At 43.8% G+C, this 26,260-nt stretch overlaps 1 protein-coding gene across 9 annotated transcripts in view; it reads right to left on the reverse strand.

The window, feature by feature from the left end:
- The window catches only part of CHD9 (chromodomain helicase DNA binding protein 9), a 230,035-nt gene that overhangs the window by 164,869 nt on the left and 38,906 nt on the right, over window positions 1–26,260 (reverse strand). For 7 of the 9 annotated variants that reach the window (XM_064274035.1, XM_064274034.1, XM_064274036.1 and 4 more), the window contains exon 1: window positions 2,766–2,896. The exons of 1 other annotated variant lie outside the window; for it this stretch is intronic. The gene's annotated coding sequence lies outside the window, so the exon portion shown is untranslated. Of the gene's footprint in view, window positions 1–2,526; window positions 2,608–2,765; window positions 2,897–26,260 lie in introns of those variants that run through there. One more of the 9 variants, XM_064274031.1, reaches the window with a different exon arrangement.

The following is a 26,260-nucleotide window of genomic DNA, read 5'->3' on the forward strand; positions in this document are numbered from 1 at the left end:
CTGTACCTCCCATTGCCACTTAATCGGCTTTGCAACTCTGCTTCTAAATGGAAAAGCAAAAATGTTCCTGAAAATTTAAAGGCGATGGAATACAATAAAGGGAACATCAGGAAGTTGCACATATGTCAAACAAGGAAGACAAATAATAATGCTATTATCTCAAGGGAAGGAGAAATCCCTGAGGACTACAATGACAAGAGACCATTTTCTTCACAGGCGTTCTTCAGTGTACTCAGTTGCATTAGACAAAGGTTTGAATAGTTCCTAACAATACTTTCAAGTTAAAATTCTATGATTTCATTAATCTTGTCTTGTCATGGGCTTCTTCTATTTACAGCACTGCATTCTTACTGTTGATTCACACCTGCCCGCTTGAGGTTCTACTTCTAAAAATGCTCCTTTCACATAAGGCCAGCTATTTCACTATTTGTCCTAAAGTTTCTGCTTCCTTACTCTCAAAAAACAAATATAATTTTTGTATTTCACAGTATAAATACCTTCTCATGGGTCACTTAGAATCACAAAATTATAAATCTGCATGAAACTTTCAAAGTAGAAAACTAAGGCTCACAGAGGTTAAGAAACTTGGCGATAGTTACACAGGTGGTTAAGGGACAAAGTCCTGATTCTCTGCAGCCTACACAGCCCTTCCATTCTAGAAGACTTCTCAAGGAGCCTCCACCACCGCCTCAGGGTATTCTATTTTTCCTCTCTCTTAACTACTAATTCTTAACAAGTCAGAAGATGGTAGTAATACACCAGCAGTGTTCATCTCTAAGGCTATTTCCTATGCCCTTCGGACATCGCCTTCTCCTGTTGATCAATCAATCACAAGACTTTTGTTTTTAGTTTATTTTTTCCACTCTACAATATCTGCTTTTTCCTTGAAACGTTCAGGGATGACAAGATACCTTAACCAAATCTGGAAAGCAACTACTTTTCTTTCCAGTGCATCTTCATGTCTCTATTATACGGTTTATAGTTTACAGGAAACTCTCTGAGGATTGAAACCTGTCAATACTTTGTAGTACACAGTACTTAATGCAAATTGTTAAACAGAAGCAGAAATAGAAAAATCTTGAAAGAGAACATGTTACAGGGTTAACTTGCTTGGAGCAATAGATGTTTTTCATTTAACAAGTATTTATCAAATACATTTCTATCATACGTAAGGTTCTGTGCTGCCTGCTGTTGGCAAGGAGTTGCATTTAAAATGAATTTCTGTAAATACCACAAAAGGGAAGAAACACCATAATCAACTTTGCCATAGGAAAAGTAAAAAAAAATGTGGAATCACCCAGTAAATTCACCTTCTGTGTACACGCAAGTGTGTGTAGATTCAACGATTCTTTTAAAAGTACCTGTACGATTATATACAGAGTTATACAGAGGGCAACATTACACAAGATAACCCCTCTTCTGTTAAAGATCATGGTTCATTCAGTATAACTACAGAGTTTAGAATCGGAAAAAAGGAAAGGTGGAAAGCAGCATGCAAAACTGAGAAACTAAATTGTGATAGTGGTTTTATTAATAAAGATAAAACTTTATTTCATAGGGAGAATTTTGAGGCATAAGTATTTCACATAAATGGATAGAACTCATAACAGTGTCAAATCCCCAGGCTTTCAGGAAAGCTAACTGTGTAGCATTGTTTAATATCACAATATAGAAAAAAAAAATCCTTGCCTACTTTGTTCTGAAAGTTTTATTTAAAAAAAAAAAAAAAGGCAAAACAACCACCCTCCCCCCTTCCCCTCCCCCGCCAAAACACCACCAACAGAAACCACCCAGAACTGCCGGCTACCACAGGCCAGTGAGACACCAGCTTTCTGGGCCCTGCTTGGCTTTGGGATGGATGTCGGCGGAGAGAGCCCCGGAACCACCCATTGCGTCCCACACCCAGAGGCAGCCGGACACGGACGGGGGCTGGGGGGTCCGGGCCCGCTGCAGACTGGGAGGCCCTGGGGGCGGGGGATCACGGGGCAGACAGCGCGGTCGAAAACCCCAGAGGCAGGGCCTGGGAAAGCGCCGGAGGAGTCCCGGGCTCGGGGGCACCAGGCGCTCGCGCGGGACGCCCTGTCATGAGTCACGGAGGCGAGAACGCCGGGGGCGGCCGGGGGACACGCTGCAGGATGGAGGGAAGCCCGACCCCGGTGGCGGCCGAGCAGAGGGGAGGCCCCGCGCTGACGCGGGGCGGGGAAAGGGGCGCAGCCCACGGCCCCTCGGACCGCCTCACCCACGGCCTGCCCACCCTGCCCTCGCCCCCTCCGACGCAACAGGCGCGGCGGCCGGGTCCCGACCCGGGGTCTGCGGGATAGGGGGCGGGGGCAGCGGCCCGCAGCCATGACAGGCGCGGGGCGGGCCAAGGGCTGGCTGGGCCGCACGTGCGGGCGGCGCCCCCTCTCCGGCCTCCCCGCGCGCCCGCCGTCCCCGGGCCCCTCACCTCAGGCGGCCGCGCGGCCCGGCTGGCCCCGACCCCCTCCCTCCCACCGAGCGGCGGCGGCGGCGGCGGCACGTACTCACCGCCGCTCGCTGGCTCTCGGGCTTCGCCATGACTGAGGCGCCCCCGCCGCCCCCCGCCTCGACCGAGACTGACACGCGCGGCTGGCCGGGTGGGGGCGGCCTGAGGCGACCACCCGGCTGACAGACCCGCCCCGCCCCTCCCCACCAGTTGAGCAGCGGCCGCTGCCCCGCGGCGCCCCCGGGCTTCCTCCCCACGCCTGGGGCGGCGGGTGGCAGCGGCGGGCGGCGGCGGCACTTACCGGCGGCGCGGCCAGGCCCCCCTGTCAGCGCGGGGTCGGGAGGGAGAGGAGGGAGGAGTGCAGGGGCACCGCCTCCCCGCGCCGCCACGCACCCGCCTGATTGGCCCAGTTCACTCCCCCAGCGCGACCCCACCAGCCCCTGCGAGCGGCACTCCGGCAGCACCGGCGTTGCATTTGCATATTTGTGCCCGCGCCGCTGATTGGCCCGGGAGCGGAGGGGCGGCTGTGGCCGCTGCAGCTCCCGCCGCCGCTCCTGTCGCGTCGGGCCACCGGAGAGGGAGGATCCCCCACGCCGCTCCCCTTCCCTCCCGGCCCGGCCCGACCCAGGGCGGAGAGCGGAGGAGGGCGGGGCCACCACCCTGCTCCAACATGGCCCCGCCGCGCTGCGACCCAATCGCTGGTGCGGTTACTTCTGGAGCCCGGGGCGGCCTCGGGGCGGGGAAGGGCTGGGACCGGGCGCCCTCTGGCCGGAGCGCGAGGCAGTGCAGTGTCCCGGGCTCCCCTGGCCGCGCCGCGGCGGCCGCCACGTCAGACCGCGCCCTCCGGCGGCCTCTCCCCTCCGCCCTCCCCGCGGCCCCGCCGCCACGTCAGGCCCCGCAGGCACGCCCGGCAGGCACGCCCGGCCGCCGGCTGACCAGCGGCGGGGTCGACGCCGAGGTCACTCACACGCGGGGCATCTCCGGGTCCGCTGAGGGGCGACCACGGCTTCTAGAGCCTCCCTCCTCAAACGACCGTGGGTTCGGACCTACGTTCTCCTTCCGCACGGAGACCCGAGCGACACGCGCCTGTGCGGGAGAGCCGGGAGCCAGGAGAGCCCGGGCGCGACGATGCAGCGACTCAGGCCAGGTGCTGAGCACGCTGAGGACCTGCTGTGGCGGAGGCGCAGGCTGCGGAGACCGGGCCCGATCCGGATCCGGAGCGGGCGCGCACCTCCAGCGGGACGGGGAGAGCCGAGGCTGAGACTTAGTCTTCCCGACCTTCAGCCCAAGATCTAAATCACTGCACACTTAGGCAGGGAGGGCAATTACAAACGGAAAGGGGGAGAGGGCGACACTGGCCTGAGAGGGGGTGCATGGGAAAACCACTGGCCTGCGAAGGCGTCGGGACACCTGGGTCCCTCTCATTCTGTCACTAATTAACCGAATGACCTACAGTAAATCATTCTGTATCCCTGGGTTTCCTTATCCCTTCTGTAAAATGAAGTGGCTGAGCACGTTTTCTAAGAGCTTTCCAGTCCTAAACTTCTATGGGTCTCTCAGGCCCTGAGCTGGCTTTATACCTAATAATGAAAAATCCGTATTAAAATGTGAGATAGACAAAATAACGGAATATATGCATTTCAATCAGCCTACCTTGTACATGTTCAGAACTCTGACCTTATCGAATCCAGTGTGAATGATATTTAGTATTCAACTTACAGCGGTCAGATATCTCTCAAATTTTTGTTTCCCCCAAAGAGTACAGAGCCAGTCTTCCCGTTTTTTGCCTGACACTGGAATGGCGGTATACCTAGTGCCAGCTGCCAACTGATTTCCTTCTTTATATTCCCCATGAAGGCCCTCCGGAGTAGCTCGACACAGCTCTCTTTAGCTGAGACACTGAAGGGGCTGAAAGAAAACTCCCACAGAAAAAGAAGTTAGAATTACTGCTTGATTCTCCTCAAGGATACTTAATAACAACCACAGTCCAGGATAAGAATGCACAGAAATAGTTAAATCTTTGAGCTCCCTACACTATTTATTTGAATACTGTTTTAGTTTGCAAATTCAACCTGTTGAGTTGAATTTAAGGCCATGACATCTCATTTTATCTGGCATCGTAGGAAAATAAGATATCCCCATATAAATAAGAATTTTACCTAAATTACAGAACTTTTCAACCCTCAGCATATAAGATGGAAAACTCATGTTTTCTTGAACACAGCCCTCTGAAAATTAGACATTTATTGGCGATTCCAAAACGAACCAAACTCATTGCTGAAGAGTCCATTCCGACTCATAGCAACCCTGTAGAACTGCCCCGTAGGGTTTCCAAGGAGGGAGGGACTGGTGGATTCAAACTGCTGACCTTCTGGTTAGCAGCCGAGTTCTTAATCACTGTGCCACCAGGGCTCCTATTGGTGATAAGGGGCATCAAAAGTATACAGATCTATATAGATCTGAATTAAATGCCCTCTGAATGCTGTTTTTAATTTTTTTTAATTTATGTCTGTTTTGTATGTCTCCCTCCTCACTACCAGGCAGATGCTTCTCCATTCTTTTATATAACACCTTTCTTCCCTACTTTTTTGATGGTTCTATTCTATTACAAATTAAGACACAGATAAACTTTTATTAGTTTAGACTCAGGTTTTAGAGTAAAGAGTTTCTTGGTGTTCTCCTGTGAGCTGAGTACGTATGTTGTTGTGACATCTATTTTTTGAGTGTTCAATGACTGGTTTTTACTTATTTCTTAGATCTTGGTGGTGTTCTGGGTCACTGAGATTTCTGGATATGCAGACTCTGGAAAAGTTACTGCAGAGGATAGCTGTGAGTCCCAGAATTTAGGGGTAAGATCAGTAAATATCACCCTCCACAACTGAAGTTAGCGAGAATCAACATCAAAATCTGGTAACTCTGGCCCAGCATTCCTATCGGGCAATAGAGAATGTCCAGGACCAAGTATTGGCCATGTTCTTCAGGTCCCCTGATCCAATTCTGGAGTTAGAATGGCTCCATTCCTACTCAACATCTTTCAAAGGAAAAGGGCTTTGTATCTGTGGACACAATGATTCAGGTCACCAAAAAAATATGTGCTATGGCAGAGAGCAGCTCTCCTAAGCCTGAATGAAAAATCCTACCAGAGTATCCAATAGGTACCAATTACCGAAAGTTTACTAGTCTCAGGTACTGTGTTAGCCGTTTGTATTTGTTATTTCATTTTACCTCCGCAACCACCCTAAGAGGAAGGGGTTATTATTACCATTTTATAGATAAAAAGGGTCCAAAACGTTGCCTTGGTTACGCAGCCATTGAGTGGCTGAAATAGGATTCACACCTAGTGTTCTCTGGCCCTTCCCAAAACCAGCAGCTCTTAACTGTTACGCTATATTCCCTCTCTTCAGCCTTAGTTCCAATTCCATGTTTATTAAGCAATCTTTTAATAACTAATTTGGCACCTTGGAAGGGGGAATTCCCTGCCTAAGCATTTTTGTTCAGGTCTCTAAAAAGGAATATCTTACAACATACACATCAAACTTGGCATTTCTTCCAAGTCTGAGGGGTATAGGTCAATGCCGTAGTCTCTGTTCACTTTGGGGGAAACGGATACAGTCAAGATTCTAAAACTGTAAAACTGAGGATTTAGACTATGACCCAGGAAGACCTGGAAAAGGGATGCTCATAGACTAGTCAAAACAATCTTGCAAAAGAACAAAGTTGGAGGACTACTACTTCCCAACTTAAAAACTTACTGCAAAGATACAGTAATCAAGACAGTGTGTTACTGGCATCAGGATAGATAATACGGATCAACAGAATAGAATTAAGAGTCCAGAAATAAGCTTTTACACATTTATGGTCAACTGATTTTTGACAAGGGTGCCAAAGCATTTGTCAGGAAAGAATGATTTTTTTCAACAAATTGTGTGAGGATAACTGACTATACACATGCAAGAGAATAAAGTTGCACACCTACCTCACATCATACATACACACAGACACGACAAACTCAAAAGGGATCATAAACCTAAATGTAAGAGCTAAAAATATAAAACTCTTATAAGAAATCTATGACCTTGGATTTGGCAATGGTTTGTTAGTTATGACACTACAAAACATAAGCAACAAAAGAAAAAATAAGCAAATTAGACTTCATTAAAGTTAAAAACTTTTGCAGAAGCAACCAAAGTAAAAAGTAGACACACCAGGTTTCATTGAACAAAAACACTTTTTGTGCTTCAAAGGACACCATCAAGGAAATGAAAAAATAACCCACGGAGAGAAAATATCCATAAATCATATATTTGGGTTTAGTATCCAGAATATACAAAGAATTCTTACAACTCAACAATAAAAATACAAATAACCAATTTAAAAACAGGCAAAGTATCTGAAGACATTTCTCCATAGAAGGTATACAAATGGCCAAGATGGACATAAAAAGATACTAAACATCATTCATCATTAGGAAAATGCCAATCAATACCACACTAGGATGGCTATAATCAAAAAAAGGACAATAACAACTGTTGGCAAGGATGTGGAGAAATTGGACCCTCATTACTGGTGGGAACTAAAATGTTGCAGCTGTACTGGAAAACAGTTTGGCAGTTGTTCAAAAAGTTAAATGCAGTTAATATATGATCCAGCAATTCTACTCTTAGGTATATACTCCAAGAGAAAAGAAAACATATGTCCACGCAAGAACCTGCACATGCATGTTCATAGCAGTATCATTCATAATACCCAAAAAGTAGAAACAACCCAAATATCCATCAACTGATGAATGGGTAAACAAAAGTGGTCTATCCATAAAATGGAATGTTATTCAGCCACAAAAAGATTAAATGCTGATACACAGATGAACCTTGAACACATAATGCTGAATGAAAGAGGCCAGTTACAAAAGGCCACAATTACATGACTTCTTTCATTTTACTTGGATCCACAATCAACACCCATGGAAGCAGCAGTCAAGAAATCAAAAGACATTGCATTGGGCAAAACAGCTGCAAGAGATCTCTTTAAAGTGTTAAAAAGCAAAGATGTCACCTTGAGGACTAAGGTGTGCCTGACCCAAGCCATGGTGTTTTCAATTTCCTGAGGCATGTGAAAGCTGGACAATGAATAAGAAAGACCCAAGAAGAATTGATACCTTTGAATTGTGGCGTTAGTGAAGAATATTGAACATATCATGGACTGCCAAAGAATGAACAAAGCTGTCTTGGAAGAAGTACAACCAGAATGCTCCTTGGAAGCAAGAATGGCGAGACCATGTCTCACATACTTTGGACGTGTTGTCAGGAGGGATCAGTCCCTGGAGAAGGACATCATGTTTAGTGAAGAAGAGGGTTAGCGAAAAAGAGGAAGACCCTCAACGAGATGGATTGACACAGTGGCTGCAACAATGGGTACCAAGCATAGCAACTATTGTGTGGATGGCACAGGACCGGGCAATGTTTTGTTCTGTTGTCCATAGGGTCGTTATGAGTCAGAACCAACTTGATGGTACCTAACAACAACAACATTTCTAGGAAATAACCAGAACAGGCACACCTATCAGGACAAAGTAGATTAGTGGTTGCCTAGAGCTGGAGTGGTGGTGGTGGTGAAGAATGGGTACGGGGTTTCTTTCTGGGGTGATGAAAATGTATTAAAATTAGACTGTGGCTGTGGTGATGGTTGCATAACTCTGAATACACTGAAAACCACAGAAATGTACACTTTTTGCGCATTTGTACAAAACGAATTTTGTACGTACATAAAAGTGGTGAATTTTTATGGAATGTGAATTATATTTCAATAAAGCTGTTGAAAAAAAGTGATGCCCAGCCTCTTCCAATTTATAGTATTATATACATGAAAACCAAACATATATGTATGATCACATGTTAAGACAAACAGAACAGATATATTTCAGTTATATTTATAAAATCAACTAAGCAGCAAGTTTTGTTTTTTTTTAATCCAAAGATAGTTATATTGGCTCTGTCATTTCCCATATTGGGCTCACTGGTTTTGTACTTTGGTATAATTTACCATTAAATTACGTCCACTTAAATAGCTATACCATGTATGTGTACTAGGCTGGGTACTGTGTCGCCTACAGAAGGAGCAATCATTATTCCCATATAAATAATAATCAATACATGGTATAATATGGAACAAATACATCACTACAAATATATGTAGTGAAGTATATACATACATATACATGAAATATCTTCTCACTCATCTTTATTTCCGTTCATTCACAGGTTGAGGCACTAAAGAAAATACCCTTTCACAGATCAACGATAAGTACAGATAAATGTTAATGTATGCTTTTTTAATCTTTTACACATTTTATGTAGACTCATAATTTGAGTGTTTTATGGCCTATTATATTATAAAAATATTATAGCATATAACATGATTTCCATCTTCCTGCAGTAATGAATAGTAGCTTGAAGAGCTCAGACACTTCTCCACTCTAGAAAAAGAACATGGAAGGAACTTCAGTTGGTTCAGCAGTGAGTACAAACTAACTTCACGTTAGCCCCTGGGAACTGTGAAATTTCCTTAACTCAGGGAAGAACACAGGTTCTTTTTCAAACAGGAGTGAAAGATACCCTAGAAAGCTCTTTAGCCTTAACAGGGTCTTGCTCAGGTAAATAGAAAAGAGGACTAGGTAGGCAGTCAGCTGTAGTTTAAAGAACCTCAAAGATCATTTAAGCACATGCTCAGTACTGTTTTCAAATCTAGAGGCTGCTGATAACAACAACATCCAAAGGATACAAACAGCCAGGCAGCTGTTCTTCAGACAGCTTCTGTTATTAAAAAAAAAACAAAAACAAAAACATTGCCTTCGAGTCTATTCTGACTCATAGCAACCCTACAGGACAGGGTAGAACCGCCCCATACGGTTTCCAAGGAGCGTCTGGTGGATTCAAACTGCCGATCTTTTGGTTAGCAGTCATAGCTCTTAACCACTAGGCTGCCAGGGTTTCCAGACTCTAAGGCCCATTTAATTAGGGGCAGATCTTACAGCCTCTAAGTTTTGTCTAGTTTATGCCCTGCTTTTTTGGGTAGGAATATACTTCAAAGCACAACCCGACTTAACAGTTCAAACATTCCACTGTTCTGCTTTTATAAATGGTTGCTTGTCCTAATCTTGAAAGGTCTTCAGGAAAAAAATGTTGTTTTTCTTGATAAGACGTCACGAGCATCTCATTCCCTCTTTGGGCATCTCCTTCACTCTGGGGAATATAAGCACTCTTGGAGAAGCTGCATCTAAATCAAGTTTGGAGGGATCAGATGCATAAAATGTGGCTGCTATTTAAAAAAACGAATTCATTCGGCAAAGACTTAATAGTCTGTGATGTGTCAGGCACAGTACTAGGTGCCAGGAAAATGAGTGAACGAGACAGACATGGTCCTTCGGCCTCCCGGCAAAGTATTTTGTGAAGTGAATAAATAAATAAGCCCAAACAGTTGCTGTTAAGTCAATTCTGGCTCATATGGCAACCCTGTGTGTGTATCAGAGTAGAACTGCGCACCATAGGGTCTTCAATGGTTGACTTTTTGGAAGTAGATTGCAAGGCCTTTCTTCTTAGATGCCGCTGGGTAGACTTGAACATCCAACCTCTTAGTTGGCAGCTGAGTGTGTTATCCATTTGTCCCACCCAAGGACTTTGAAGTAAATAAATGCCCACTCATTAATTAATTTTATTAATCTTGGTAATACTTAACTAATGTTAAGTATTATGATGGGTGGGCTTTGAAAAGCATATATGATATAGGACACTTAGCCAACGGGCTGATAGAAACTATAAACATACATTTTTCTAATCAACTGGTTTGCTTTATAGGCATTATAGGCATCTTATTTCAAGAAAAAGCCCATCCTGGTGCAAATTAAATTCATCTTGTCTTGTTTAAGCTTCAAAAGAAAGGAAAAAGCACTAGGTTTCCTTTGAATACTTCCTGATTTGTTTTTTTCTCATACATTTTATTACAGCCATGACTATAATTTGGTTCCCATTTTTCTATGATCCCACTGAACCGGTTTCGCACCCCTACACAGGTCTTGGGAAGAGTTTACAAAGCTCATATATCACTGTTAGGAATGAAACAAATCTTTTCCTTGGACAATTACCACAGTCTTGTACTTTCTGTAACTAGCTGAGTTTTTTCTGGCCTCATATGGATTTCTTAAGAACGTCCACCTTTCTTATTAAGATCAGGTTTTGAAGCACTCCTATTTCATCAAGACATCACTATCATAAAAACATTTAGGGATTATTTGAATTCTTGGGTGAGCATGCACGCTAACTAGAGTTGCTTTCTTTGCACTGAATTCTATGGTTTGTTTTATAGAGGATGAGTAACCACATGCCAGCCATGAAAATTAATTCTAGGTTATGTAATAGGGAAGTTTTTTTTAATTTACGAGCAGGGGGACCTTAGAAATTTTTTCGGAAGATATTTTAGTACAGTTTTTTGTCTACTTACCAATAAACCTTCTCACTTATCAACTATCTCATTAGCCAACATTTCACATTTACGACGATAGTGAAAAACCTACTAATCAACTATTTTGCACATTAACAATGTATGTCTGGCAGTAACAAATACTGAGGTGCGAGGCGACAGTAACACTGGCTTTGATGGTTAAGGTTATGTGTCAGCTTGGCTGGGCTATGATTCTCAGTGGGGTTGGCAGTTATGTAATGTAATTTGGCAGTTGTGTAATGATGTAGTCATCACCATTTTGTGATCTAACATGGTCATCCTCCATTTTCAATAGCACCAATTTCGCATAAAGACTTGGCCTTTGGAACCTAACCATGTCAGTGAGGAGAGGGTGTAGATGTTAAGCAGTCATTAGCCTTACATAATTTAAGTAGAAGTCTTGTGTGGAAACAATGAAGGGGGCTAGGTCTGTGTTTCTTAAAATAAGAAATTCATAAGAAATATTTAGGCCTTACACAGGTACATATTTGATGTCTTCAACATTAATAATACCTGACAAACATTCCACCTTCCAGAAAGTTTGGTTAGGTAGAGACCTCAATAGTGTGTCAGAGAACTGAATATCTTCTAAAATGGGGCCAGTTCTGTCACACTGATAATCCAGATAAAGCCTATAGTCAAGTGATGGTTGGTTGTTGTTAGGTGCCATCAAGTCGGTTCTGGCTCATAGTGACCCTATGTACAACAGAATGAAACACTGCCCAGTTCTGTGCCATCCTCAAAATTGTTGCTATGTTTGAGCCCATTTTTATAGCCCACTGTGGAAATCCATCTTGTTGAGGGTCTTTCTCTTTTAACTGACCTTCTACTTTATCAAGCATGATGTCCTTCTCCAGGGACTAGTCCCTCCTGAAAACGTGTCCAAAGAATTTAAGACAAAGTCTCGCCATCCTCACTTCCAAGGAACATTCTAGCTATATTTTTCCAAGACAGATTAGTTCATTCTTCTGGCAGTCCATGGTATATCCAATATTCTTCACCAACACCATAATTCAAAGACATACATTCTTCTTTGGTCTTCCTTATTCATCGTCCAGCTTTCACATGCATATGAGGCAATCGAAAATACTATGGCTTAAGTCAACCGCACCTTAGTCCTCAAAGTGACATCTTTGCTTTTTAATACTTTAAAGAGGTCTTTTGCAGAAGATTTTCCCAACATAATACATTGTTTGATTTCTTGACTGCTGCTCCTGTGGTTGTTGATTGTGGATCCAAGTAAAATGAAGTCCTTTACAACTTCAATCTTTTCTCTGTTTATCATGATGTTGCTTACTGGTCCAGTTGCGAGGATTTTATGTTGAGGTGTAATCCATACTGCAGGCTGTGGTCTTTGATCTTTACCAGTGTTTCATGTCCTTTTTGCTTTTAGCAGGCAAGGTTGTGTCATCTGCATAACGCAGGGTTGTTAATGAGTCTTGCTCCAGTCTTGATGCCACTTCTTTTTCATATAGACTGGCTTCTTGGATTATGCACTCAACGTCTAGATTGAATAAGTATCGTGAAAGGATACAATCCTGATGCACACCTTTTCTGATTTTAAACCATGCACTATCCCCTTGTTCTGTTAGAATGACTGCCTCTTGGTCTATGTACAGGTCCCTCATGAGCACGATTAAGAGTTCTGGAATTTCCATTCTTTGCAATGTTATCCATAATTTGTTATGATCCATACAGTTGAATGCCTTTGCATAGTCAATAAAACACAAGTAAACATCTTTCTGGTATTCTTTGCTTTCAGCAATGATATCCCTTCTTCCACATCCTCTTCTAAATCCAGGTTGAATTTTTGGCAGTTCCCTGTCAATGTACTGTTGCAACTGTTTTTGAATTATCTTCAGCAAAGTTTTACTTGCGTGTGATTTTAATGATATTGTTTGATAATTTCCACATTTGGTTGGATCACCTTTCTTGGTAACAGGCATAAATATGGATCTCTTCCAGTCAGTTGGCCAGGAAGCTGTCTTCCACACTTCTTGGCATAGAGGAGTAAGCACCTCCAGCACTGCATCCGTTTGTTGATACATTTCAATTGGTATTCTGTCAGTTCCTGGAGACTTGTTTTTTTCCCAATGCCTTCAGTGCAGCTTAGACTTCTTCCTTCAGTACCACCGGTTCTTGATCATATGCTACCTCCTGAAATGGTTGGATGTCGACCGAGTGATGGTTAGCCACAGGATGAAAGACTAAAGAATTAGGCTAAATCCTCTGGATATCAACATGCAATTGATAGAATTTTTTCCTCTTTATTATTTATCTCAGTATCACTAAGGTTACTTAACTGTTTTTCCTCATTGTTATACCATTCTTAGCAATATTTGGCTAATGACATGGACTCCTATTTGTCTTAGCACATAGTACCCTTGAGGATGCTTCTCTTTGTGTTTCTTTGCTGAGTGTAAATTATAAGAAATGTCAGGCTGATGTGTGCTCACTGTCTGCCACTCCTCTTTCTAGGTAATTGAAAATGACTGGAGTCTTTTCTGTTCCCCCAAAACACCACCCTTCTTGTCTCAGGGCCTTTTCACTTGCTATTCCCTCTGCCTTATCATTGGCTCTTGGTACAGCTGCTCCTTCTCTTCCTTCACGGCTTGCAAAAGTGGCTCCACAGAACTTTCTGGAGCCATTGAGGCCAATGACCACCTGAAACTATTACCCTGAGGAAATCATTAAACTTCAAATGGAAACTATCCCCTGAAGTCATCTTTGAACCAAATAATAGTTAAGCCTAATTAGAAAAGAAAGTTTGCATATTATACTTTTTAAAAGAATTATCTATTTGTGTTCTGATTGACAAGAGCAACTCGAAAAGATAGATGAGAAGCTTATGAAGCAGTGAGTTTTTATTAATGATGGTGAAATACTTCAGAAAAAGTTACCGAGAAAGGTGGCACGACGTGTCACTGCATTATACATGGAGAAACTGCTGAAGTGGTGTATGTTTTGTTGTGTATATTTTTATATATACAAATAATAACAACGAATAAGTGAATGGCTCCTCAGAAAGGCCTTTCTTGACCCCTAATCAGCCAGTGTGTTTCTTTCTTAACACTTATGGACAGTCCTGTTTGTGTATTTGTTTCCACTCACTAGAAAGGAAGCATCTTGAGGCAGAAACAGACTTGGTCTTGTTCCTTGGCATTTTCCCAGCACCTAGAACACAGGTGTTCAATAAATGTGTGTTTTATGCTGAATGAACTGTTCACCTAACATACATGTAACGTCCTGGCAAAGAGTTGCTGTCATTTGGGGTTATCCTATCTGATTTTGAACAAGACACTGGAAGCCTCCATCTGAGGGTCTACAACTTGACCGCACATTAGAATCACCTGAGAAACTTAAACGTTACCTTTGCCCAGTCCCTGCTCAGACCTAGGGGTGGATCTCAGGAATCAGTATTTTTTAAAGCTCTTCATGTGACTGACTGTGCAGCCAAAGTGGAACAGTACTGCTCTAGGTGACAAAGAACTGAATCATCACCCGACTACCAAGTTCTTATCCTCCAGGTAAGTCTTTCCTATGTCACCCAGGTCTAGGGTACCCCTGTTCTTCAGACCACTCTCGTGGCTTCTAGATACCTGGCTTATTATTACAAAGGCGCAGAACTAGGAACAAACTAGATAAAAAATCAGCCTCTCAGGAAAGAGAAAAGGGATCCAAGGAACTTAGGATCACCTGTTAATACCTGCCCTGAAAACCTCAATCTAAAGAGGAAAGTTCCAGCACACTTTTCTTTCCCTTCTTAAAAGAAAACCCATTGCCGTCTGGTTGATTTCGACTCATAGCAGCCCTACAGGACAGAGTAGAACTGCCCCATAGGGTTTCCAAGGAGTGGCTGGTTAGCAGCTGAGATCTCAACCACTGTGCCACCAGGGCTCCTCTTAAAAGAAAGCCATCAACAAATCCCTTTATTTGGCCGTAGACGTCAGAGGCAAGAATAATAATGATGGTGATGATAAATAATGCACTTGAGCAACAAAGCAAACAAAAATAATGCACAGAAAAAAGTGTCCAAATTCCATCTTCCCTGCAAGAAACAGAGACCAAGTTGTGGAGGCTTCAGAAACTCTTGTTCATTTTTTCTGTTATGGCAAAGTCTAAACTTAAAGACATTATTTATAACTGGGACCTCTAATTTTCTCTTAAGGAAAAACAATGTTTTCCTCAAGCAATGCAATTAGTAAACGGTTTTTTTTCAAAATCACCATCGGAAACGCTAACAAAAACCAGACTCATGCTAAAAGTCAACCAGAACCCATTTTTCTCCTTCCACTTAGAAAAGCCAAATGACTATAGTAAAATGGAGAGGACACAGGATTAGAAGGGGAAGTATCCACGTTGCAGTCCAGGTTCTCTACCCCTTGCCAACTGAACGATCAGCAATTTTTCTTGCCTACTGAAATGAGAATCATAACCCCTATGCTGCCCGTCTCATGTCAGCTGTTTCTTATAGATAATATTTACAAACATTCTCTGAAAATGGTACACCATGCAAATGTAAACTATGGGTCTCTATAACCAACTTCAGTGGTTACAGTGGTTAGAAATATTGACCTAGGATATGCTATGTGCCAAGCAAAGCGCTGAACAAAGAAACTGTCCACAATCAATACCTGCGTTGTGCCATACTATCACTCTCAGCGTATACCCACCGCTAGGGAAACTGAGGCCATCAGACTACAAAAGTATTGCTGGTGGGGTTATAAAATGGCACAGCCACTGTGGAAAACACTTTAGAGGTTTCTCAGAAAGTCACACACAGAATTACCATATGATCTGGCAATTCCACTCCTAGGTCTATACCTAACGGAATTGAAAACAGGAATGCAAACTGATAACTTGTACACCAATGTTCACTGTTCACTGCAGCACTATTCACAACAGCCAAAAAGTGGGAACAGCCTAAATGTGCATCCACAGGTGAATGAATAAACAAAATGGGGTACATACATACAATGGAATACCACTCAGACATCAAGAGAAATGAAGTCCTGATGCATGCTTCAACATGGATGAACCTTGAAAACATTGTGCAGAGTGAAGTCAGTCAATCACAAATGGATATATATCGTATGATCCCACTTACACGAAATATCTAGAATAGGCAAGTGTATAGAGACCAAAGTTCATCAGTGGTTGCCAGGGGTGGGAAAGAAGGACTCAATACTTACGGGACACTGAGCTTCTGTTAAGGGTGATGGTATAATTTGGGAAGGGCTAAGGGTGATGGCTGAGTAACACGATGAACATAATGTCACTAAACGATACATGGGGAGATTGTTTTTGAAATGCCAAATGTTTTGTTATATATGTATTTACCGCAATTGAAAAACAAAACAGAGAAAATAATTTCCTTTGCAGCATGAGAAACCCAGCTCAGCCAAATGCAGAAATAACATTTACAAACCACTTATTCACCCCAAAGTTCATCTCCACACCCAGATCTAAAGTTCTTTCATTTTCCACCAAAGATGTCCAAGCCATCCAAACCCAAAATTCAAACCCACTGCCACTGAGTCAGTTCTGATTCATAGCGACCCTACAGGACAGAGTAGAACTGCCCCACATGGTTTTCAAGGTTGTAAATCTTTACAGAAGCAGACTGCCTCATCTTACTCCTGAGGAGCCGCTGGTGGGTTCAAGCCACTGACCTTTCGGTTAGCAGTCAAGGGCTTAACCACCGCGCCACCAGGGCTGGACTATTAAATTCAGAAACCTTATCAGTTAAGATGAAAGTAACACACTTGAACAGCTGTGAGTGAACAAGCTTCAGTTTAAGGTTTCCAGTAGATAAGAGGATCTGGAAAGTTGAAAGCAGTTTTGCAGGTGATCCCAGGACAGCTTAAAACTGGAACTTCTGCCTCCTGTCTTCTAAGGCTTAGAGGTAACTTTAGAGACTGTCTGGTTGACAGGAAATACGCTGGGGCAGCAATGAGCTGGAATCCTGTGTGGTTGAGGCAAGTCTTCAACCTCACCCAGACTTAGTGTGTTTTTTTTGTTTTTAAATCCATTAGTAAAACAAAGACAAAAATATCTCCTTTGCTAGGTGAATAATTTGAAGCTTAGACATGATATACATAAAGTCTGTGCATATTTAAGTTATCAATAAATTACAGCTAATTTTTAAAAGCCAGTTCATTGATTTTCAGACTTAAGTGGCAGAGCACCTGGGAGTTGCAGATCACTGTGAAATATCAATATATTTTATCCAATATGAACCAAGAAAGGTTTTTTTTTTTTAGTAGCAAATATGACTACATTGCACATGACAAATATATCACAAATAAGAACACATCTGTTCACCAGGAAAAAAAAAAAGGGAATTCCCCCCAAACAAGCTATTGAACTGGGTAATGTGTCACAGTCTTCCTATATTTTTTGGCTACCTGTTCATTTGATTTATGTCTTTGGATGGGAGTAGGGGAAATGGTAAGCAGACACACAGCAATAACAGGCCAATGGAGAAAAGAGTTACCATTTAGTTTAGCTGCAGGCTTCACTGAGTTTGCAAACCTCTGCTAATAACCCATTATGTAGAGCTGATCAACGAATCCAGTGGTTTTCAAACTTTTCTGAAAGCAGGAAAAACCTTTCTTCAAAAAGATTTTTTTTTTTTTCCGCAGAAGCCCAAGATGTAAAACAGAAAAACAGAAGTCCCAAATAGAAAACAGAACAAAGGCTGAGCTGCCCATCTGCAAGCCCTGGGGTCCCCCACCCTTGCAGGCACTCTGAAGACTTCTGGGCACATTTTGAAAACCCTTGAGTCCACAGCCTTCATTCTTCAGGTTCAAGAATTCAAGTTCAGACATGCTGAGGGATTTACCCAAGGTCGCACAGTGAATTTGTGGTGGAAGAATCAAGACTAGAACCCAGACCTGTCAACTGTCAGTTCACCATTTCCCCTCTGCTCCACCAATACTATTCAGACACCACTAGTTTCTCCAAAAATAAACTATTGGTTAAATAGGTGAGGCACAACCTTGGCAAAGAGGTCAACTTGGCAGGGGTCAACTCCCTTAAAAACCGTCTCAAACTGTCAACTTGACTGGATGTCCCTCCTTTGCCTATCTTATGTTCCACACTGTACCAAAATTTCTTGTTTATGTCAGAGATATAAATTGGCCTGTACATTGTAATTAACCGTCTGAATTAGTTGCTAACCTTTAAAAATCAGATTTTGCCTAAAAATTTGGATTCTGTGCTTCTATTGAAAAATGAGACATTGCAGCAACGCTGAACCATCATACCCAACTGATAACAATCAGCAGGAGTTGAGCAGAGGTACGTACTCTCCAGTTTGTCACAGTCGCCGCCAGCCTCTATTGCCTTACACCTGATTATCCATAATTGTGACTCCCAGTCTAAAGCTTACGTTTATAGAAGCATTTTAGGGAACTGAACTTGTAGGATCAAAGGTAAACCCAGGCGGGAGATACAGATACAGCCTAATTTCAAAAGGTGAACCAAATGCCATCATAAATAATGCTGCTTTCCTCCACTGATTAAGGAGGAAATTTTCAGGGCCGCCTTCCTGACGCATTTATTTTCTGAGGGTTATTAGATTAACCGTAGACTAATAGAGCTACAATGGGGGCATTGAGAGGTCAGTGGTAGAATTCTCACCTTCCACGCAGGAGACCTGGGTTCAATACCCAGCCTAATGCACCTCTCCTGTATAGCCACCACCCATCTGTTAGTGGAGGCTTGCAAGTTGCTATGATGCTGAACAGGTTTCAGTGGAGCTTCTAGATTACAGTGCATGAGGAAGAAAGGGCTGCTGATCTACTTCCAAAATCAGCCAATGAAAACTCTATGGATGACAACAGTCCAATTTGCCCTTGATTGTGGAGATGGTGCAGAACTGGGTAGCATTTTGTTCCGTTGTGCATGGGGTCGCCATGAGTTGGGAGCTGACTTGATGGCAGCTATTTTTAACAACACACTTTTGCAGTTAACACGCACATTTCCTTTCTTAAATATTTTCAAGGATGAGATACATTCTTCCTCTTTTGGAAAAAATCTAGAATGGATGTAGGGGAGCCCATCTGGGAAGCAGGATGCCGAACGGGATGACTTTTTTGTTTTTCCAAAATGTTACAGAATAACTGTACCATGCATATGGTGTGGGGTGTGGGGTGTGTGTGTTTCATCTCTAACTAGATTCTGAACCCTTCTTTTCCTCTGAGCTAACAATGATAGTGTTCAGTTCTTTATCTGAAACGTGTCCTAGTAAATACCTGTATTAAATCCTAATTTGAAAAAAGCAGACGATGTTCCTGGCTACTTAACTCTGCAGCACTGCCTTCCAGCTGCCTTCTGGGAAACAGCTGTTTATGGTTCTTTTGTTGGTATTTATGCCTTCTTACCATGCTTCTTTGAATTCCCCAGATGGCACACTTGGGAAACTCTTCATTTCCCAAATACAAACGTCATGAAGTCTGAACTCTGCGTTCAGGTGTTCTAACCTGGCACCAAGGTCAGAGCCCAAATTGACTGACGAGTCCCAGCCCAGTTTAGAGTCATAGTCGCAATACATGTGCCATCTCTGTCGAACAGTCTGGACACCGTGCTGAGCAGAGATGAGGTACTGGAGAACAGTGAGAACCAGACCATTTCAGCACAAGAAAATAACTTATCACTCTTGTGAACAGAGAGAGCTCACCAGGGAAAATTTAAGACCCAGGGCATGTAAGATTAGGTTACCAACCCACAGATCAAAAGAGCGTAGAACAGAGACAAAGAATGACCCTTCTTCTAAATATTTGCACTTATGAAATTTCCCAGACATAGTCTCATAGTAGATCCACAATTCCAGTCGTTAAAAGTTGCAAACTATCCTATAGAATACCACAAGTTCAAGGTTATTCGTTGCAGTACTGTTAATAATAACGAAAGTTAGGAAACAATCTAAAGTGACCATCTTAGGAGGCTGATTAACCAAATTATGGAACATTCATACAATGGAATACAGTGAAATCATTTTTAAAAAGAGACACACTTTCGTGAACTGAATGAGAATAGTCTTCAAATGGTAAAAACAAAATGTGGAATAATAGAGCATGTTACTATTTAAAAAAAAAAAGGCAAAAGAAGAATACATAGAACTATATTTTCTTGTATGCACTTGAACTGCCTCTGGAAAAGGATATAAGAAACTGACATCTCTGGCTTCTTCTGGAAAGGGGCACTGAGTGATTGGGACATGGGCTCAGGGAGGTTCTTCACTAGGCATCCTTTCGAACTTTGAACCAGATAAACGTATTGCCTACTCAATACATTTTACAAGAAATAATACGGCATTAAAGAAACCAATCAAGCACTTCTTCATCTAGGAGGTATACAGAAGGCAGTTCACTGTAACGTTCTTGTACCATTTCTGGGTGTAAAAAAAGAAGCTCTGCACTAGGGTAATGAGCTGGGTGCTTCCAGTGAGAGGTTGTCCAGGAAGGGCAAGTGCCAAACATAATTTGCTAGTTTCAGAGGTGTACTTACATTGGCCTGGGAGCTGAGGGCAGAGTGGAAATCCCTTCTTGGCTGCCATGGTGAAATGGGTTTCCGATGTTGGCAACGCAGTTTCTGACTGTGCCATCAGAATCTAACACACAACCTTCACTAACTGCGAGTGGCACCTCTCCCCTGTGTCGGCCAAAACTACGGGGGCGGATTGTCACACTTCACCCTTTTCCTTCATGTTTGGTAACAGAACAGATAGAATGCCAAACATTTAGGAAAGCAGGGAAATGTGGTCAAAGCTTAGATTTTCGAAAAAATTCCCTTGGCCCATCCCTTGAAGGGGGGCAGCCCCTTGAGGTCTCATAGCAGAGACGTATTGCCTCAGTGCAGGCCTAGTCACGTACAACGAGGAGGTTTCCGATGCAGCGGCACTTTGGTTCGGCTGCAGGGGCGTGGAGCAGGAATCGACACATTTGCATTTCCATCTTGACTCTATATCCGTGCTTGTCATATGACCTTAACTTCGTAAGCCTGAATAGCTTCCTCTATAAAATGGAGTCATAATAGCTGCCTCACCTCCCTTCCTGGACCATCCTGAGAATAAAAAGATAAAAATGGATACAAAAGCATTTTAAAAACTGTAAGGCATTAGAGGTGAATGTTAGGCTCGTAAATACAAGGACACACCTTTTTGATGATAATTTTGAAGGTATGAGTCAAAGGAACAAACATGGTCTTTAGGGTAAGACAGATCAGAACTTAACTTCTAGCCCTACCCTCTCATCTGCTGTGTGACCTACAACAAGTACCTTAGCCTCTCTGAGCCTTGGTTTCCTCACCCCAAAGCAGGGTTTATGCTACCTGCTTAACAAGATGGCTATGAGAATTAAGTGAGGTAACTTTATATATATATGTATATATGTATATGTATATGTATATATGTATACATGTATATATGTATATATGTATATATGTATATATATACACACACACATACACACACAGACACATACATACATACACACACACACATATATATCTAAAAACAAACCCGCTGCTTTCGAATCGATATTGACTCATAGTGACCCTACTGGACAGAGTAGAACTGCCCCATAAGGTTTCCGAGGAGCAGCTGTTGGATCTGAACTGCCTACCTTTTGATCAGCAGCCATAGCTCTTAACCACTACGCTACCAGGGCCCCATATATATATATATATAAACCACCACATATATATGTATATAAACCAAACCGGTTGCTGTCAATTCTGACACTACAGGACAGGGTAGAACTACCCCATAGGGTTTCCAAGGAGCAGCTAGGGGATTCGAACTGCCTATCTTTTGGTTAGCAGCCAAGCTCTTAACCACTGACTACCAGGGCTCCGTTTTATATGCGTGTGTGTGTGTGCTGGGCACGTAGCGAGCTCTCGAGTTCCCTTCCCACATCCCTTGGGTAATAAAACATGGTCTCATTGATTCACTCATTCATCAAACTCTATGTACTACCTGCTCAATTTCTGTGTAAATCTAAAACTGTTCTAAAAAAGAGTCTCTTAATAAATTACATTTATTTTTATTGAGGATGTAGAGTATAGTGGTTAAGAAGGGGGCCTCTGGAGCCAGACTGCTTGGGTTGGAATCCTGGCTCTGGGATTTATTAGCTGGGTGACGTGGGGAAATCTACGTAACAACCCTGTACTTCAGTTTACTCACCTATAAGCAAATTCATAAAGTAAATTTTTGCTGTTAATAATAATAATAATATGCCACAGTGGTTAAGCACTTGGCTGCTAACTGAAAAGCTGACGGTTCAAACCCAACAGCTGCTCCACGGGAGAAAGATGTGGCAGTCTGCTTCCATAAAGATTCACAGCTTTGGAAACCCTATGGGGCAGTTCTCCTGTGTCTTATACAGTTACTAGGAGTCGGAATTGACTCAACTTGATGGCAATGGGTTTTTGTTGTTGTTATTACTACTCAACATTGTACTCAACAATGGGAATACAGTCATGAGGAAGGCAGTTTTGGTCCCTGCTCGCTGAAGCTTAAGCAAGGAAAAAAAAAAAAAAGCAAGGGGCTCTGAAATCACTACCACTTATCCCAATGTAGAGAAATTTATGCCCCCAAAAGGTGAAGAGCCTCTACTGAGGTCACACAGCTAGTTAGTGAGACAGGAGCAGTGAAGACCAGCCAGGACTAGGGAGAAACTTCCTGATTGCCAGAGACTATATCTCCACTGCCCCATGCAGTTCAACCAGCGTCATCCAGATTCAAATTTTCTGAAAACTGAAGAGCCCTGGAAGTGCCAGGGTAGATTCCAGAAGACAACTGGGATTGGCCCAGCAATTCTGCACATTCCTGACCTTCACCCTCTTTCCATATCTCATTCCTTACGGTGCTGTCCTTGCCTGGCCTACATGTGGATCTTTCTGCAGATTCAGGATTTGGAGTGAATGGTGGATACCACTTAGAAATGCCACATCCCATCTACCGCTTGCATCTTTGTGCTTGCTAATCTTAAAAAAGATAAAGGTTTGATGGGGCCCAAATGGGGTACACAATATTGCGAGCACTCTTTACATAATGATGAATATAAAAGTAGGTTCAAAGCCTCAGAAGGGACACATGTAAGTGAAGGGCCCTAAAGCTTAGAAAAGCATAATTAGTTTCCTGCTAAATCCAGTTCTGCTATGTTTCCTAATTTCCTGTCTCCCTTCCTCCCTCACCTCCTTCTTCCCTTCTTTACTTCCATCCATCCTACCATCCAGCACCCCCTCTGTGCCAGGCAGTAACTTCATAATCCTGATTTTAAAAGTGGACTTTACGCTAATCTGCAGAATTTTATCCAAATTATGATGAACACACAGCTTTCCTTGATATAAAGGAACAAAACGACGCACAGCTAACCTGTGGGTGGTGTGTTGTGCATGCTGTGTGCTACTGCCTGTTGGATGGTAGACCATAATATAGCCAGAGGCTGCAGCTTTCTGTTTACATTTGCAAACACACCCCAAGGCAGGCTTTTCTATGATGGGCACATTTTACAAACAAAATAATCCTCCCACGGGAGGGGGAGTGATTTAATAATCTAGAGAAAATAATACTACATAATTATGTATAATTAGATGTCCCTGTGTGGTGAGAACAGTTAAACGCTCAACTACTAGCCAAAAGGTTGTCAATTCAAACCCACCCAGAGGGGCCTCGGAGGTCAGGCCTGGCGATCTGTTTCTGAAAGGTCACAGCCTTGAAACCCTATGGAGCACAGCTCTACTCTGACACACATGGGGTCACCATGAGTCGGAATCAACTCCACGGCTGCTAACAGCAACATGTATAATTAACGTATTTCTATACACATCACCTGATTTAATGCTGACACCATCTGACATACTATGGCTTTATCAAAGTCCCCATATTACAGATTGGAGACTGAGGCCTATCGTGACTTGCTGAGGTCACAGAACTGCTAACTGCTAAAGCTAAATTCAGAGCCCCTTCTAATTCAAGTGGGACTGAGAGCTTCAGTTAATACCACTTTTTTACAGGCTTGATGCCCAAGGACAAGACTTAAAGTTTGAGTCTGAACACTTCCCTTTCAATTTGCTTTCCCACAGCACAGCCACCCCAGCCCTCCTCATATTCGAGGACACAAAGCCAGCACAGGGAGCAAGTGCACAAAGAGCCCATAGATGAAATCAGTAGAGGCCATTTTGTGGGTAATTTGGGGTGGGAACTTGCTCCTTGCAGGAGGGAAAGTTTCCTTGGCTTGGATGATCCTGATGAGTCATCTAGGTTTATATCCCATATTTGCATGGTTTCTCACATCTTCCTCTCCCCTGGACAGTAAAATCACCCAGCCACAAGCAGGGCTGCCTAAAGGCCCGGCTCCAATCTGCCCCCACACTCCCTCCCCAGCAGCCTGCTCAGCCGGTGCAGACAAGAGACTGGGGAGGGGAGGGGAAGGGAGGGGAGGGGAAGGGAGAGGAGGACCCAGTGGCTGTCAGATTTCCCAGCTGACTCAACTCGCCACTGCTCCTCCCCCGCCCCACACACAGACTCCTAACTTTCCATTTTCAGGCCTCTCTGCTTTCAGGGTGGGAGGACCCCTCCCGCCGACCAGGCACGGCGTCTGGAGTCTGGGGCTGCCAGCAGCGCAGAAGGCCGGGCACTGTGCCCGCTGGCCTGGTGGGCCCTCTCTGAGGACAATCAGAATTGGCTGTAATGGAGAGCTCATAATATAGGTCAAGGTGCTCTCCGGCGGGCCCAACGGAGGATCACCTGACTGGGAAGTGTGTGACTTGGTGGGAAGGGACACGGGATACGAGCAAGAATCTCCTGGCCCACAGGGCTGGGGGAAGTCAAGTCCTCTCCTCTGGCTGACTGTCAAGGGAGGAGGAAGAGGCTGCAGGAAGCAGCGGGAAGGATAAAGTGGCCTCTGGTGACCTATCTGGAGCCCTGGTGGCACAGTGGTTAAGAGCTCAGCTGCTAACCAAAAGGTCAGCAGTTCAAATCCCCCGGCTGTTCCTTGGAAACCCTATGGGGCAGTTCTACTCTGTCCTAGAGGGTCCCTATGAGTCGGAATCGACTTGATGACGAGCTTGGTTTGTTTTTTTGGTGACCTATCTATGGTGGAATCTGAAGCCATGCCAGAGCTAGCTATCGCCTTTGGTGTAGCTGAAGCCACTCCCAGGGCCACCCATCTCTGGGGCTGCCAAGACCTAATTAGCTGCCTCCCCTGCCAAAGTGAGAAACCAAATTCACAAAACGCTCATCACTCCAGAATCCACCGCCGCAGCCCCAAAAGAAAGAAACCAGAGCCGGTGGCCTATCATACAAAGGCAGCCATCCCTATTAGAGGCAATTAGATTTTCTTCCCCCAATTAATTTTGAATATGAAAATGACTAACCCATATTATTTTACATCTCCACACAGCAGGGCCCTCCTTTCTGGGTGCGGCAGTGGCTGCTGCTGTGGGCCAGCAGCTGCTCCGTCGGAGCCTCACTTCCTCTGGCTCCAGCTGCAGGTTCCTCCCAGCCAAGCAGGGAGTTTCCTCATTAATGGGGCTTTCGACCTAGGCCTTGCTTGCTGGCCACCCTCACCTCCTGCCCCCCAGCTGCTCACCACCCTCTGTGGGTAGCACTCTGGGACTCCCTGGTTCCATGAGTCAGAGCCAGGCTGGAGACAGACAGCAGGCTTCCTTTATTCAATCAGACTTCTACCCTGTACACAGCAGAAGGAAGCTATAATTACCCCTTGGCCCAGCTCTGAGGACTGAGTCACAAACGCTTGAGTAGGAGGGATGGTTCCTGATCCTTGCATTTACCCAGTGCACCCCAGCTTAGAAATAAGAATAACAGCCAGGGGTGAAGGGCCTATTATATGAATGTCAGATATGTTTGCATGTGGAATGGAGTGCGCTGGGCCTGGACACCAAGTGTAAATAGCAGCAGGGAAACATTACTATACAGAAGGTTCCAGGAGGTTTTTGTTTGTTTTTAATGCCTCCTGACTCATTGCTAGGAGCCCTGGTGGTGCAGTGGTTAAAGTGCTAACCAAAATGCCGGTGGTTGGAACCCATCAGCCTCTCCGTGGCAGAGAGGTGGCAGTCTGCTTCCGTAAAGATTTACAGCCTTGGAAACCCTATGGGGCAGTTCTACCCTGTCCTATAGGGTCACTATGAGTCAGAATCAACTCAGCAGCAGTGGGTTTTGGTTTGCCTCATTGCTGGAGTCACATTGCAGCCAGGCTGCTCATTGTTGATGTTGGTTTTTTCAGCGAGAAAGGAAAAGGCAATACAATGTTGTTTTGGGTCTTGAAGTCAGGA

The sequence above is a fragment of the Loxodonta africana genome, chromosome 21, assembly GCF_030014295.1.
Source record: "Loxodonta africana isolate mLoxAfr1 chromosome 21, mLoxAfr1.hap2, whole genome shotgun sequence".
NCBI classification, from domain to species: Eukaryota; Metazoa; Chordata; class Mammalia; order Proboscidea; family Elephantidae; genus Loxodonta; species Loxodonta africana.